The following is a 13,630-nucleotide window of genomic DNA, read 5'->3' as shown; positions in this document are numbered from 1 at the left end:
CCCTCCCCTCCCCTCCCCTCTCTTCTCTTCTCTTCTCTTCTCTTCTCTTCTCTTCTCTTCTCTTCTCTTCTCTTCTCTTCTCTTCTCTTCTCTTCTTTTCTCTTCTTTTCTTTTCCACTTTTCTTTAATTCTTTTGTACAAATTAGAAGCTTAGCTCGGTGGGATCTTGCTCTGAGATCACAAGCCCCTCTAATTAGCATCAAGTTTTCTTGAATCTGTTTACAAGTAGTCTCTTTTTTCTCACACTGTTTATTTTGTATTTTTTCTTGCTCAGCTTGTTTTATAAAATTGTAGATCTGCATAAGACTGCCCACTAATAACCATATGACACAGCTAACAATAGCCAGTATCGTAGTCGATATGAGGATGTTTGAAATTTCTGCAAATGCAATTAAACCAAACCTCTTCAATTTAGCCTCAAACAGATTTTTCAGACAAGGGCAAATATCAGCCACATTCCTTTCCAAAATATCACAAGAATGGCAAACTAATATTCTTCTCTTCTGAAAGGTCTTGAGCCCAGCACCCATAGTTCAAATCTCTGCCAGCAACACTGTCTTCTTTGTTTTTCCTAGGACAGCTCATTAAGCACTGCTTAAAACATTCTGCTGCTTCTTAATCCAAAATCAGCATTCCTTCAACAAAATCATGGGCAGGCCTAACACAGTAATATTCCAGTTATCTTAGTTAGGATTTGCATAGCTGTGAAGAAACAACACAACCATGACAACTCTTATAAAGGAAACATTTATTTGGGGCTGGCTTACAGATTCAGAGGTTTGATCTATTATCATCATGGCAGGAAGCATGGATGAGTATAGGCAGACATGGTTTGAAGAAGGAGCCAAGTGTTCTATATCTGGATCATCAGGCAGAAGAAAGAGTTACTGGGTCTGGCTTAAGCATTTGAAAGCTCAAAGCACATCCCCATTGACATGCTTTCTCTAATAAGGCCACAAGTACTCCAGTCCACCTAATCATCTAACAGTGCCTCTCCTTAGGAGTCTATGGGGGCCATTTTCATTCAAACTACTACAATCATGCAAAAGTCAACCTATTTAAGATGATTGATTAAGCAAACATTGTTACACTTTGAGAAAAAAATTCTATAATCTGAACTTTATTTTTTTCTGTCATAATTACCAAATTATAGTGGTCCTGCCACAAAATCCAATAAAAAGTGATGCATTTATTATTGTTTGAATTTTATTCTTTTTTAAAAAAGCATAAAACTAATCTTATATAAGTACAAATAATATCATGTGATTGATTGACTTCATCATAATTATGAATGGGACTTAAAGAATAATTGGCAGGTGATCTGATTTGACTTTTTCTTTAAAGTGAACAGGTAAAAACCTTTAGCCAGGGAGAAAATAAAATTTACTTGTGGAATATAAGATTGATTTTATTATGTTGTTTGTAACAGTAAATTGTTAAAATACATTGGATACATAAATCCATTCACTATTTACTATTTCTGTGTGTGTGTGTGTGTGTGTGTGTGTGTGCCACTTATTCATGTCATGCTAATTTTTCAACAACAACAAAACTTACCAGGGACATTAAAAGGAAAGAAGCCAAAGGGGGGGAGGGCAAGACTATAGAGCAAAGGAAAGGAAAGAAGTCACCTTTGATACAGCTTTTATGACCATGAGAAATTAAAAATAAATATGACTAACATGCCAATGTCCTGTAAAGATAAAAACAATCCCTAAAGCAGGTGGAGAGAAAAAACCACACTTGAATAAAATAGGGCTAAATATCCGTTATCAGATATAAACTGGAAAAAAATCATTTTTTATTACAGGTTTAAGCTGCAACAAACAATATTTTTCTTAAATCTTTTACTTTGTGACATGATGGAAAACTTACCATTCCACAAGGAGAACACATGATCACAAAATGGAAACGGCACAGAAGCTGTCAATGCCTGCACCTAATGCTGGAGCTGGAGTTCTGTACTTGACAAGGTACAGGGGATAGAGGAAGGGACTAGTATTCCTTTGCTTTTTCCTCACCTTCACTTTCAACAGAATCCAGACCAACCTCCTCAAAATTCTTCTGTAGGGTAGCCATGTCCTCATGGGCATATGGAAACTCCCCCTTTTCCATGTTGTCACCTACAAACAAGTGCACAAAGGCACACTTGGCATACATCAGATCAAACTTATAATCTGGGAAAGTTCAGGCCTCAGCAATGTCTGAGGTATTGCTCAGCATGCACACAGCTCTGTGGACCATGGTCAGGATATCAACAGGTATCAAAGTGAGAGGCTGGTAATTAATACCAACCTTGAAGCCAGTGGGGCACCAGTCTACAAACTGGATGCTGTGCTTGGTCTCAATGGTGGCAATAGCAGCACTGACATCTTTGAGAACCACAACACCACGGTACAGGAGTCAGAAAGCCATGTATTTATGTTGGAGAGGGTCACCTTTCACCATCTGGCTGGCTGGCTCAAAGCAGGTATTGATAATCTCTGGTACAGAAAGCTACTCATAGTAGCCTTTCTCAGCAGAGATGACATGGGGATAAGTGGTCAGAGGGAAGTAGATGAAAGGGTAGGGTACCAGGTTGGTCAGGAATTCTGTCAGATCAACTTTTACGGCCTCATCAAATCTGAGAGAAGAAGTGATGAAGGACACAATCTGGCTAATAAGTTGATTAAGGTTAGTATATGTCAAGGTTTCTTCGACAGATGTCAAAGATCGTCTCATTGTCTGCTACAAAGGTACAAACAGAGTGCTCCAGGGTGGTATGAGTGGTAAGGATGGAATTGTAGTGCTCAACCACAGCTATGGAAACCTGGGGGAGAGGGGCTGGGTAAACGGAGAACTCCATCTTGGATTTCTTTCTGTAGTCAACAGAGAGCCACTCCATCAGCAGGTGAACCCAGACCCAGTTCCCCAATGAAAGCTGTGGAAAACCAAGAAGCCTTGAAGACCCATGTGCTGGTCAGCAGCTTGAGTATTCTATCCAAGACAAGGTCAATAATCTCTTTGCAAATGGTTTACAGACCACAGGCAGTTATAGGCCGCATCTTCCTTGCTTGTGATGAGCTACTCAGGGTGGAAGAACTGGCTGTAGGTACCAGTACGAATGTCATCAATACATGTGGGTTGCAGATCTATGAACACTGTCGGGGCACATGCTTACCAGCTCCTGTCTCACTGAAGAAGGTGTTGAAACAGTTAGCTCCTATTTCAATGATCTTGACACTTGGTATCTGGTCATCAGGCTGGATGCCATGTTCCAGGCAGTAGAGCTCCCAGCAGGCATTGCTGATCTGGACACAAGCCTGGCCAAAATGGATGGAGACACAATCATACATTATAGCTATGGATTATACAGCTGAGGATGACAGAAGCAGAAACCAGGTCCCGTTTATTGTTCCAACAACTAAGAGTCAAGGTAATTAACACAATGAAGTCAACTGCAACAAATACTAATCAAAGCTATTTCAGGGGATGTGACCTAGGAATACAAGTGAAAGCATCAATAAGGTGACAGAGAAGAGAAACAGCTGATTACTGTACATTAAAGGGTTGATAAAGCTTTAATATGTCTTAGATCCTTTTATATGGATTAGCAACAACCTAATGAAATCTAGAGTTACAAAAAATCTGAGTGCTATATATAGCTTTTATATAAAAAACAACTGAAAACATATACTCACACAGTGTTTGAAAACAAATATTGATTACATAATTATCATGATAGAAAAAAGGAAGAAAATAAAAATATACAAAAATAATAATTCTAAATGTAGCTTAACTATAATAAAAATATACTTTACATATATATTTCATATATGTATAATATATAGTTTATATGTGGTTTTATATAACATATAACTATAAAATATAGTAAAATGATGAATTCTCAAGGTAGTTTAATGATATCTCGATCAGCAGGCAGTAATAATAAATTTGTTAAAATACATTGAATACATGTACAGCATAAATAAATTCACTCACTATTTACTATTTCTCTCTCTCTCACTCTCTCTCTCTCGTGTGTGAAAGTGTGTGTGTATACATGTCTGTCTTTAGAATATAGTTTGAATTTGTGCTGACTTAGTAAAATGTCAATTGAAATTTTGTTCAGCCAGGGAGGAATAACTATGAATTATATATTACATTATTTATAGATAAAACAGTAAAGTTTTAGGACTTGTGTTACAAAGTCATCAGCCAGCATTGAGCACTACATGGTCACTTGTTCTCTACATTTTCATTGGTTGTGGTTTTCTGTAAAGGTCTTTTTCTGATGCAAAAGGTTTCCTCTTTGATGAGGTGTAAAGCCTATCTTATCTGATGGTATACTAATAAATATTTACTATGTGGTTGGAATTTATGCTGGCTTAGTAAAATGGTAATTGTAAATTCTCCTTCAAGATCCTTGACTAGATTTCTATTTTTACTTATAAAGAAATTCAAGTTTATATAGGTTTTATAAATATACTATTTCTGAATAAGTAAAATTGAAAATTATATGGGACATTGTCAAACAAATCACAAAGCACAAATTTAATATTTGTTGAATGATGACATAAAATATGTTAGTAAGTAATAGTAGGGTTTTCATTATTTGACTAGCAAAACATTATTTTAAAGACAAGTACTGATTAAATTATACAAGTAAAGATTCAAAATATTTCTAATTTCTTTCTTCAAAATAGACCAGGGCCAAGAACTCAGTAACTACAAAAACCAGTTTATAAAATATTTATTAAAAAGTAAAGTTATATTGCTAGGTAAGATTTGGAGAACTTTACAGTAAAATTCAAACAAAGTAAGGTCAGTTTTTAAATGGTTGCAAACTGTCTCACACAGTCTTGTGAATTGGCATATGTTGTTTGCTGGATCAATGGTACAGAAGCTCCAGTGCTCAGAGAAGAGGAAACATCAATTGAAAAAATGTCTCTATAAGAACAGGCTGCAGGCAAACCAGTAGGGTATTTTCTCAATTAAAGACTGATAAGAGAGTGTCCACTTTATTTTGAATAGGGCCACTTCTGATCCGGTAGTCCAGAGTTCTATATGAAAGCAGGCTTAGCATACCATAAGGAGCAAGCCTGTAACAGTACTCCTTTCTCCATGGCCTTTACATCAGGTTCTGCCTCCAGGTTTCTATTTGAGTTACTCCGCTGATAATGTTTCATAACGGGCTGTGTCATAGAGTATCCATTGCTGTGAAGGAATCAGGATCAAAGAAACTCTTATAAGGGACATTTAATGGCAGCTGGCTTACAGTTTCAGAGACTGAATCCGTTATCTTCATGGCAGGAATCATGGCAGCATCCAGGCAGACATAGTGCTAAAGAAGAAACTGAATAGTTCTGCATCTTGATTCAAAGGCAGCCAGAAGCAGACTGTCTTCCATGCATCTAGGAGGAGAATCTCAAAGCTCACCTCCACAGTGACACACTTCCTACAACAAGGGTCAAACGTATCAAACCACCACAAAGAAGTGAGAAATAAAAAGTCCTATCCTCAACAAATCACAGTCAGAGAAATCCTAACGCAAAAACTCATGTACCAAGTAAAGTGAAATAAGTGTGTGTGTGTGCGTGCGTGTGTGTGTGTGTGTGTGTATACATACTTAGAATCCAGTCACATGATGTGCTGAATAATAATGAATTTTATAGAATTATGATTCATATAACAAACAAAGATTTTTCTACATCTGTAAAGGTAAGTTTTTCTGGGGAGATTTAACTAAGATGAATAAAAAACTGCATGTCAACTAAAATGGGTAGGAACAAATATCTTCAAGTGTTGTAACATCTCCATCAGTGTTTTCTGTAGAGATCATTGGAAAGCCTGTAAGACTTTTTCTCAGTTAATGATTGATGTGTGAGCATCTAGACAACTACAGGCGGTGCCACCCCTGGGCAGATGTCCTTGGTTGTAGGAAAATGCTAGCTGAATAAGGCAAGCAAAGTAAACCTGGAATTAATATTCTCCCATGGCCTCTGCTTCAGGATTTTCTTCTAGGTCCTTGCTTTGAGTTGCTGACATGGTTTCCCTTCAATGATGGATAATCAAAAATAAGCAAGCCAAATTAAGTTTCTATGCCAAACTTGTATTTAAGCTGTTATCTATATCACACTAACAGAAAATAAACTAAAATAGACCTTGACACCTGGATCATGGGAATTGCTGTGATAGACCCAATCAGGTTGCTTTTGGGAGAACTGTAGAAAAAGTTTGGATCTTTGGGTTCTATGAATTATTGACCGCTTAAGCTTACTAGGCTGTTTTGGGAACTTGGAAATACATGCTGACAGTAGTCCAGATAATGGAGGACTGGGAGTTGACATTTAAATTTGAAGTTTTAGAGTCCCTGAAAATCCCTGTCAGGGTCATTTCTCTTATGGTCTCAATTAAAAATTGTAGACTTATATTTTTAAAATATACTTTTAATAAGGGTTCTCAAATATTTTGTTCCTCTTTTATACCAAAAGTAGAAAGAAAGGTCCAAAGGTAGGGGATTAAAAAAAAAAAAAAACGGTAACTAGGACAAGGGGCTGTGGACCTGTTTAGAAGTAGTTCCTCAGGGCGATTCCAATCTCCATTTGTCAGGATACCAGCAGTCCAGCTCAGTAGTGTCAGGATATCAAACACAAATCAGCAGTGGTGGTACAACTTAGCAGAAACCAGAAGGCCTCCTCCAAATCAGCACAAGTCAGCAGGAGCAACCAGGACTCCCTGGGATGCCAGGGATTCTCTGCTGTGCTTCTCTCAATGAAGAGAAGATCAGTGAAGACAAAGACTTCAGACCACATGCCCTCAGTCTACTTTGAGTCCTATTTCCACTCGTTCCAAACATGACGTGATCTCCCATGGTTCTTGCTCCAGCAAAACATCATGTGAGTCTCTCTTAGTAAGTACTATGTGAATCTGCATCACATGACATTTCCAGAAACTTCCATTTCAAAAAATATTGTTCTGGTCAACTGTGGCTGAACTCTCTCTGTGTATGTGTGTGTGTATGTATGTATGTATGTGTGTGTAATGTCAAACAGCAAAGAGTTGAAGAATTTGATAGTACATACTGGTAGTGAACAGAGTTCCTGGTGAGTAAATCTTCAGTAGTCTCTTAAAGACAGAGATAAAAGAGAAAAATAATTAGTAGGAAACTTTGTAGGTGCACTGTTATATTCAGAGAAATATTAGTCCTTGTCAACTTCACAACTGGATTTCCTGGACCTTTTATTCCAATCTGCTGAACAGCAGGGTATTATTTGAAAATCCAAGTAAATTTTCACTTCTTCAACAAGAAAAGTGCCTTCCCCACATATATTTTTAGAACTAAAAGGGGAAATACTACTCAGTTAAGGTATATCATCCTGCTGAATGTTTGGTATATCCACTTAAAGCTATGGAGATCTCAAATTTTCATATGAATTAAAGAAATATAACAAGTTTTAATAAAGATATTATATTTATATGTGAGTATGTTTGTGTATATATATATATATATATATATATATACAATCTCTATACATGTAATAAGTATAGCCAGGTAATAAGGCAAAATATTAAAGTTCTTAAATAAAGGAATAGTATAACCATAGGTCAGAAATAAAGTGTTTGAGATGAATCCAAATCTATGATCACGGAGTGATAAAAAGCATTTCCACAGCTTATTATAACTTTACTTTTATCTAATGCCCATTTTTTTTCATGATTTTTTTAAAAAAAATTCTTCATTGGATATTTTCTTTATTTAAATTTCAAACATTATCCCCTATCCAGGTCTCCCCTCTGGAAGTCTCCTATGCCATACCCTCTTCCCCTACATCTCTGAGGGTGCTGCTCACCCACCTACCAACTTCCTGCCCTTGCATTCCCCTACACTGGAGAATCAACCCCCTTCAGGCCCAATTACCACTCTTTCCACTGATGTCCAACAAGGCCATCTTCTGCCACATATGCTGCGAGAGCCATGTGTCTCTCCAGGCATATCCTTTGCTTGGTAGTCCATTGTTTGGAAGCTCTGAAGGAGGCAGTTGGCCAGTTGACACTGTTGCTGCCCCCATGAGGCTTCAACCCCCCTCAGCTCCTTCAGTCTCTTCTCCAGCTCCTCCATACGGGACCCTGCTCTCAGTTCAATGGTTGGCTGTAAGCATTCGCCTCTGTACTTGTCAGGTTCTGACAGAGACTCTCAGGAGACAGCGATATCAGGCTCCTGTCAGCAAGCACTTCTTGGCATCCACACTAGTGTCTGGGTTTGATGACTGTATTTGGGATGACTCCCCAGGAGGGGCAGTCTCCAAATGGCCTTTCCTTTAGTCTCTGTTCCACACTTTGTCTCCATATTGCCTCCTATGAGCCTTTTGTTCTCCCTTCTAAGAAGAACTAAAACATCCACATTTTGCTCTTCCTTCTTCTTGATCTTCATGTGGCCTGTAAATTCTATCTTGGTTATTCTGAACTTTTGGGCTAATACCCACTTTTCAGTGAGTGCATACTGTGTGTATTCTTTTGTGATTGGGATACCTCACTCAGGATGATATTTTCAAGTTTCCTCCATTTGACTAAGAATTTCATGAATTCATTGTTTTTAATAGCTGAGTAGTGTGCCATTGTGTAAATGTAACATATTTTCTGTATCCATTCCTCTGTTGAGGGACATCTGGGTTGTTTCCAGCTTCTGGCTATTATAAATAAGGCTGCTATGAACATAGTAGAGCATGTGTCCTTATGCACATGTTGGTGCATCTTCTGGACATATGCCCAGGAGTCCTAGGCATATAGCTAGGTCCTAAGGAAGTACTATGCCCAATTTTCTGAGGAACCACCAGACTGATTTCCAGAGTGGTTGTCCCAGCTTGCAATCCCACGAGCAATACATGAGTGTTGCTCTTTCTTCCCATCCTCTCCAGCATCTGCTGTTACCTGAAGTTTTTGATCTTAGCCATTCTGACTGATATAAGGTGGAATCTCAGGGTTGTTTTGATTTGCATTTCCTTGATGACTGAAGAGATTAGACATTTCTTTAGTTGCTTTTGGCCCTTTGAGTTTCCTAAGTAGAGTTTTCTCTAGCTCTGTACCCCATTTTTATTAGGGTTATTTGGTTCTCTGGATTCTAACTTCTTGAGTTCCTTGTTTATATTGGATATTAGCACTCTACACGATGTAGGATTAGTGAAACTCTTTTCTCAGTCTGTTGATTGCTGTTCTGTCCTATTGACAGTGTCCTTTGCCTTACAGAAGATTTGCAATTTTATGAGTTCCCATTTGCCCACTCTTGATCTTAGAGTATAAGCCCTTGGTGTTCTGTTCAGGAAAATTTTCCCTGCGGCAATGTATTTGAGGCTTTTCCCCACCTTTTCTTCCTTTATGTTCAGTGTATGTAGTTTTATGTGGAGGTCCTTGATCCACTTCAACATGCACTCTGTACAAGGAGATAAGAATGGATCGATTTGCATTCTTCTACATGCTAACAGCCAGTTGAACCAGAACCATTTGTTGAAAATGCTGTCTTTTTCCACTGGATGGTTTAGCTCTTTTGTCAAATATTAAGTGACCATAGGTGTGTGGATTCATTTCTGGGTCTTTAATTCTATTCCATTGCATCTGTTGATTGCTTTAACAAATGGCCATTTTTTTTTCTGTATTAATCCTGCCAATCTACAAGCATGGGAGATCTTTCTGTGTTCTGAGGTCTTCTCCGATTTCATTCTTCGGGGACTTGAAATTATTTTCGTACAGATCTCTCACTTGTTTGGTTAGATATTTTATATTGTTTGTGGCTATTGTGAAGGGTTTAGTTTCCCTAATTTCTTTTTCAGCCAACTTATCCTTTGAATATAGGAAGGCTATTGATTTGAGTTAATTTTATATATAGCCACTTTGCAGAAGTTGTTTATCAGGTTAAGGAGTCTGGTGGAATTTTTGGGTTCACTTATATATACTTTCTTATTATTTGCAAATAGTGATATTTTGACTTCTTCCTTTCCAACTTGTATCCCTTTCACCTCCTTTTGTTTTTTAATTACTCTAGCTAGAACTTCAAGTACTGTGTTGAATAGATAGGAAGAGAGTGGGCAGCAGTGTCTAACTCCTGATTTTAGTGGGAATGTTTCAGGTTTCTTTCCATTTAGTTTGATGTTGGTTACTGATTTGCTGTATATTGCTTTGACTATGTTTAGGTATGGGCCTTGAATTCCTGATCTTTCCATGACTTTTAACAAGAGGGGGTGTTGAATTTTGTCAAATGCTTTTTCAACATCTAATGAAATGATCATGTGGGATTTTTTTCTTTTTGTTTGTTTATGTAGTGGATTTCATTGATGGATTATTATATATTGAATCATCCCTGCATACCTGGGATGCTGTCTACTTTATAGTGTTGAATGTTCATTTTGATGTGTTCTTAGATTTTGTTTGTGAGAATTTATTGAGTGTTTTTGCATTGATATTCATAAGGGAATTGGTCTGAAGTTCTCTTTCTTTGTTGGGTCATTGTGTGGTTTTGGTATCAGCATAAGTGTGGCTTCATAAAACAGATTGGGTAGTGTTACTTCTGTTTCTATTTTGTGGAATAGTTAGAAGAATATTGGTATAAGGTGTTCTTGGAAGATCTGATAGAAGCACTAAACCCATCTGGTCCTGGGCTTTTAAATTTTATTAATTAATTGTTTCTTAATGATTGTTCTTAAACTCATTAAACTTTCTTTTACCAACCACTCACAAGAGGTAGAGGTAAAGAATGGATATAGGGTAAGTGGGAACCTGTTTAGAAAGATTCTGTAGAGCAACTCCTGTCTTGTGTTTTCTGGACATCAGCAGTTCAGTTCACAGCTCATCAGTGTCAGCTGTATCCACTGGAAAACACTTTGCAGATACAGCAGTCCAATTCAATAGAGCCAGAAAAGCAAACATGAATATGCACCAGTGACACTACCTAGGGAGGTACAGGGAGGCCTCAGCCTGGGCAGGACTCAGCAGGAGGGATCAGAAGGAACACCAGCAGAAGGCCTCAGCTGTCCTTCTCAGGGAAGTGAAGATCACCATCAGTGAAGACTCAAGACCCACAAGTGTTGCACATGCCAAGCTAAGCTTCCATTACTATCTTTCAAGTCCTATTTATACCATTCAAACATCATGTGTCCTCCACAAGTCTTGCCTCAGCACAGGTTTTGCCTTTCATCTGTGTCTGCTTCAGTTAAACGTTTCTTCACATGTTTGACCTAGCAAAATACCATCCAAAGAACCCCTAAGTTTCCACTTTAAGTACATCACTTAATGAGGATTTTGATAAAAATAAAACAGAAAATTGTTATGGCATCTGTTAACTTTGTGTAACTTGTGTAATTTACTGAGTATCTAAAATGGTAAGGTGTAGAGATATGTTAATCTAGCAATATGCCTGCTCTGGCAAGGGATTACATCAAATGATACACCATGCAATATTAATCCCTGTGGCTGGAAAATAGATATGCTATTTAAGAGGCAAACAAACTGACAAGTCAGAGAAAGGTTTGACAGAATGAGATAGAAATAGACTATGCCCAACTCTCATTAGAAGAGAAAGGAAAGAGAGGCTACTTAAAGAGCAGTGGGGGAGAGAGAGAGAGAGAGAGTCAGTTGTCGCATCTGCTCTCGACCAGCAAGAATGACATGACATGGTCAGATTCTTCTCAACAGCCTTTATTGCAGGAATGCCTTGACCTGGGCGCCCAGGGAGCCCTGCTTATATGCACCCCAGCACAGGAGAAGGCTCCATGGCCCCCTGGAATTGGTCAGTCTGCAGGCATCCAATTTGCATGCACCCGCTGGGGAGGGGTTGGAGCCAAATTCAAATTGATGCCTGCACAGTGGTGTTGTTTATGACAAGGGCAACCGGAAACCAGCTTGGAGTTGGCTTCCCACAGTCAGTCAGTTTGATTTAGTTTAATATAGTTGAGTTTGGTTAGGAGAAGTATAGTTTAATTAAGTTCAGTTGTTTCAATTCAGTGCTTGGATTTTAAAGGGAGTAGTTCTAAGCAGAGCAATTCATTCAGAAGCCAAGGGAAGCCAATTTGAAGTCATCAACTTTGCGAGGAGTTTTGGCTAGAACAGCTGAGTTGAACCAGCCTCCAGAGATCAGAAAGAGCTAGAAAGGGTGAGTTTATTCAGCAGTAAGTCTCAGGCACTAAAACATTCTAGGCCTAGATTAACAGATGAAGGTTGGAAGCTGAAGCCTTCAAGGTCCAGGCTTGCAGAAGATTAGATTCAACAGAGACTAACAGAGTGGCTTCCAGACCTAGGCCTGAGCACAGTGAGAAGCATTCTGGGATCAGCTAAGGGCATGTGTTAACACAGCTTGGATAGGGAATCTCATCTCATCATTTCATCTGAGGAAATAAGAACATTTACATTTACAGTTATATGTATATGCCAAACAAGTTAATAGTGTTAAAATTGTTATGTAAAAATAATTTATAATCGAAATGTGGAAATTTTTACACTGTGAACTCTGAAATAAAAACTCAATGGCATAATTAAAATTTTTATTGATGGTAAGATAAAAATGATTGAAATGAAACTACTAATTTTAAGTAATTCTCTTCTGTAACTCAAGATCTAGATATGCAGTAACTTCTACTGACAGATGAAGGTTACACACACACACATACACATACACAAACACACACACACACACATACACACACACACATACACACACACACACACATACACACACACACACACACATACACAGATACATACACACATACACACACACATACATACACATACACACACACACATACACACACATAAACACAGAGAGAGAGAGAGAGAGAGAGAGAGAGAAACATAAAAACACAAAATTTTTCTTAAAAATAAATCAGTGGGGAAGTTATACACAGAGAAATATAATAAAGAAAAGTTTATTTGGGAGTGTGTTAAGTATAACTGACATCTTCAGAGGAATTTTAAAAACGTAAAAATAGAAACATAAAAAAGAACAAGAAATAAACACAAGAAGTAAAGAAAAAGATGATATATTTTTAAATTAATTTTTCTCATGCATATTAATGAAATATAATTCAATGCTTTGCATCATATATAAACTAGGGATTTATTAAATAATTCTACTTAATAAAATAATGATTTATCCATTAGTGTAATACATAACATTGTTTGGACAGCCATTAAAAAATTAAGTTTAACAAGTGCATTTTTATTAATATTTCTCCATAAAACAAAATATGAAAAGTTGACTTCAATAAATACAAAAATTTAATTTCATAAATACAAGAAACTCTCACATAAAGAACATGTAGAAAAATGCAGACACTTCATTAGCATTTCAAAAGATAAGTGTCAACTATATTTGTGTGTAATCCAAAAATTTAAATAGCTTTCTTTCTCATTCTAAGTTCTAAAATGTTTAAATACATTCTTAATACTATGTTTCTGAAGGCTTAAAATTAGGTTGCTTTATATTGTGCTGGTAAAAAGGCAAATTGACAGGAAAACATCTATATGCTTTAACGAAGAATTATACTAATTAAAATTAGAAAATGATACAATGCTATATTACGCAGATTTAAAACATGAAAGTCCACCATAGTTTACTTTGTTTTAATAGCCTGAAAACAAATATTTCCAAATATTTACAAAA

General features: G+C 37.2%; 1 pseudogene; it reads right to left on the bottom strand.

Annotated features, from left to right (window-relative positions):
* Positions 1-1,995: 1,995 nt before the first annotated feature.
* LOC110309646 lies at positions 1,996-3,335 on the bottom strand (annotated as a pseudogene).
* Between the last annotated feature and the right edge of the window lie 10,295 nt (positions 3,336-13,630).

The sequence above is a fragment of the Mus caroli genome, chromosome 14 (genome assembly GCF_900094665.2).
Source record: "Mus caroli chromosome 14, CAROLI_EIJ_v1.1, whole genome shotgun sequence".
Lineage (NCBI taxonomy): Eukaryota > Metazoa > Chordata > Mammalia > Rodentia > Muridae > Mus > Mus caroli.
The sequence above is the reverse complement of the archived record's forward strand: the minus strand, read 5'-3'. Positions and strand labels throughout refer to the sequence as shown.